The following is a 3,778-nucleotide window of genomic DNA, read 5'->3' on the forward strand; positions in this document are numbered from 1 at the left end:
GACCTGAAGGCTAAAGTCCAAAACAAAAACAAGCCCCTTTGCACGCGAAAAAGAGGGAGAGAGGGGGAGAGAGAGAGGCCGCCGAAGACGACCGGCCGTACTAGTACTTAAAACATTTTTTCCAAAAGGTATATGAACTCGCCAAAGTTGTCACATGATGTATACTGGAGTTAAACACTGTGTGGATGATTAAGTCATCGAACTTTAAGCTTAAAGGACACGGATTACATTTGCTTGAGTCAGAGTTCAAAGGAAATGAGTGTTAAATATAGTCGGAGCTCAAAGGGATGAGTGCTACCTAAATATAGTCCAAATATTAAGATGGCCTTTTTTTTGCAATAAAACAAAACATCCTCAAATTCATTCAAGGGCAATCTTGATCTCTATGGTTGGGTGTAGATGCTACGTTGGAAACCTTGCACACATGGTCGTCAAAATTGCATGGCGTGAGCTGGTTCATTGTAGGCGAAGCTTCTCTTCCTTTGGGCCCGCCTTTTCTCTTTCGACCCCCCCCCCCCCCCCCCCCCCCCCCCCCCCCCGGAAAAGTTGTTGGCCTCTATTAACCACTCTCTTTTTAGTCCTTCCTCCTCCAACACTGTTCATACGAGGCGGCGGTAGACTTGCAATGAGCCGTTCTTCCTTTGGCCTCGTCTAAACCTAGCCTATGTACACTTTTACACTTGAAGCTAGCTAGCTTATAATATATACACTTTTAAGATGTTTACTACTATTTGTGTGGAATGAAACACAGAATGCATTAAATTAGATTATTTATAACCCCGCCCCTCCTACAAACCAGAGTGCGACTCAGCTCTAAAGCATAAGCGCGGATTTGCACGAGCAAGGGTTCTACCCTTGATGTGCATCAACAAATTTGCCTTGTAGCTATAAGGAGCAACAAGCATTTTGCACTTGAACTTGTGAAAGGGGAGAACACGAAGTTTCCCAACTCTACCAATTTAGAGAGAGTTGAGAAGCAAGGGTAGTGTTTGCTTATATGCTAGCTGGCGAGGGTTAAATGCTGCCTGTGCGAATGCACTCTTGGATGCAAACTAGTTTCCCTCATGTTGTCTTAGATCCTTATCTGTAGTTTTACATTATGCCTAGACATAGATATGGATATAGATGTATTTATGCATGGGATAAATATGGTGGTGGTGGCGGTGGTGGCTAAAACGAGAGGGTGCGTATACTTTAAAGAGAGGAGAGCGGAGATTGTGTGAGCGGTTTAATGGCAGTAACGAGGACGACAGTTTGCAAGTTGGCGTAGTTGAACTTAATTGCACTCGAGCGACGTTGTAGTCAGTGCACTTAATTGCGCCTCGACTCTCCCGGCTCTTTCCCTCTCGTCTGAGTCGTCCCTCCCAGTTTTCCACACTCACGACTTCCATTGAAGCTTCCATTTCCCTAGGAGGAGGAGCTGCTTGCGTTGCTGCCATGAACGTCTAACGTGTCCTCACCTTGCAGACGTGGTGCCGCGAGTGTAGACGGGCACAGAGAGAGAGAGAGAGAGAGAGAGAGAGAGAGAGAGAGAGAGAGAGAGAGAGTATATATTATATGCGTGCTGTGTGTTTGCGTAGGCAGGTGCTTGGAGGCGCAGTTCAACTTATAGATGTTTCCTGCTTTGTCCCTCCCTTTGTCTGTGGTCTGCTTACGTGCGTGCGTGCGTGCGTGCGTGCGTGTATGTGTGTGTGTTTGTGTGGAGTGATACTGGGATGGCTCAATTTGAGGATGTTATTCAGCATGGCCTGAATGATGCTTTCAAATTGAGCCGCGCCAATATCACTCGCCGCCCTCCGCTTTACGATGTGTCTTGTCATGTGCATGCATGCTCTATCTTTCAAGTTTTGAGTCCTGCATTTGATGCAGAACCTTCTGTAAGTTTTTGTTGTTGCATGTGGAATATCGCGCAGCGGCAGAGGGCCTTGATAGATCTGTAGCAGAAACCCGTGCCGATCTCTTCAATTCCTACCGAAACACTCCAACCTCGTTCTCGTCAGTTTTTATCACAGCAGCCTGATCTCTGAAGGTAAGATTTGCTTTTGCTCCACCTCTTCGCACATTGTGACCTTGCCTTTCTGGTCTATGAAAGGCAGAAGGTTGCATCAGGGACATGTAAACCTAAGAACGAGGAAAGTCTGACAATATTACTTGACTATCCATACGCAGACAATCGTGTTGCTCGATTTGAAAATCTTTTGCTTGCTTTAAATATAATATAATGTAATACCTGGCATAGACCATCCCCAGGTGTTTTTACAGAAGACCACAATGATCCACGCAAGAAGTCCGTGAATTTCAAGTATGTCAGTTTGCCATCTCAAGTTGTTACAAGTTTCCTTGTTACAAGTTTCAATGAAACGAGCTCTAGGAAATGTGAGTCACATAAATATCATTATTAATGGTTGTCTCGTCTATATCTACGCAGGTTTGAAATTTGTCTTCTTAGCATTAACACAAACCAAATCAATATGGGACCTTCTGATGGTGAAAACAAGAGTATGGGGTTTCAAGACTAGTAATATTTGTGCGCAATTTAGCAGTCGTGGAGCGTTTTGCACACCCTTTCCGTGATGTTGACTCCTGCAGGCTGTGAACTGTGGAGATGATGCTTTCTTTTCTAGAGTTCAAGTTCAGTACATGGGGTTCCTGCTCGAATTCAAAATTTTCCGGGTAAAAGTGTTCTGAAGGATGGAACTGACAGATCTTCAAGGGATGCGGCCAACCATAGACTTCCAGGAATGCCCCTGCATTTTTAATAACTCTAGCGTGCCCTGCATAGGTGAGATGAAGAAACTAACTGCTTGCAATCTTTAGGCTTTTCCTGGAATGCAGCTCTCCGCAGCTTTACTACTCATCTGTTGAGCAGTTACAACTATATCGTAGAGCTTCTGCCACTTGCAGCTGACATTAAAGCTGCACGTTATGAACATGAGTACCAACGCATGCCATTTCTTTTTTTAATTCACATGTCTGCATCAACACTGGAGTTCTTGAATATTGTGATTCGCAGGTTAAGGATTGCTCACTTGATACTAAATGGTTGTTTCTGTGGTATGGGAAGCCGATGGGGTTCATCAGTGAGCAATTTTTTTGCCAGAGAGCAGTGGCCTAATTAACATACTTGATTAAGGCTAGTATTTGGAAGAGAATTTATAATTCTGGTCAGGATTCGGGCTAGTTCTTTGAGCTCCAGCATGATATCAACAGACTGGCCTGGTTAACAACAGGCAGGGGTGCTTAATACTCCATTGCGAAGGAAACCTTGAAGCACCAGATCAGAAATGGGCATAGCTTGTCAGATGCGCATGCAGAAGCCTTTGATTAGAGACCTCTTTTGTCAGGACTCAGATGAGCTCCTTTTTGCAACTGTACAATGTGGGAGGACGTTTGTATGCACACAATTTCTTTACTCTTGTAATAGTAATAAATAAAACCAAAACTTTTACATTGTTTGCCATATCCACTAGATATTTTACAATACTGTCAATATGTGGATGTCCTCAGTTAAGCAGCCAACCGACGAACATTTACTATGCACAGCTTCACCTTGACACATTACGCAGACATGAAGCAGAGCGATTGCAGCTTGCATGCCATGTGCAATGGCAGATGCTTATACTGGTACCGGCCTAAAGTTAAACGGTATGGTAAAAATTGGACATATGCTACATGATTATGGTATGAAAATTCTTATGGATGGAAGACTTTTGCCGACGGATTTAGCTTGGCGAGAGAGGTTTTTACTGTCCTCATTCTTTGATAATTTCTTTTCACG

At 43.9% G+C, this 3,778-nt stretch overlaps 1 long non-coding RNA gene across 1 annotated transcript; it reads left to right on the top strand.

Moving 5' to 3' along the window:
* Positions 1–1,178: 1,178 nt before the first annotated feature.
* LOC147424596 (uncharacterized) lies at positions 1,179–3,448 on the top strand. Its single transcript, XR_015186405.1, has 2 exons — positions 1,179–2,302; positions 2,429–3,448. It is a non-coding gene; the product is annotated as an uncharacterized LOC147424596 (long non-coding RNA).
* The last annotated feature ends 330 nt before the right edge of the window (positions 3,449–3,778 follow it).

Source organism: Adiantum capillus-veneris, chromosome 25 (genome assembly GCF_014529385.1).
Source record: "Adiantum capillus-veneris isolate H3 chromosome 25, ASM1452938v2, whole genome shotgun sequence".
Classification (NCBI taxonomy): domain Eukaryota; kingdom Viridiplantae; phylum Streptophyta; class Polypodiopsida; order Polypodiales; family Pteridaceae; genus Adiantum; species Adiantum capillus-veneris.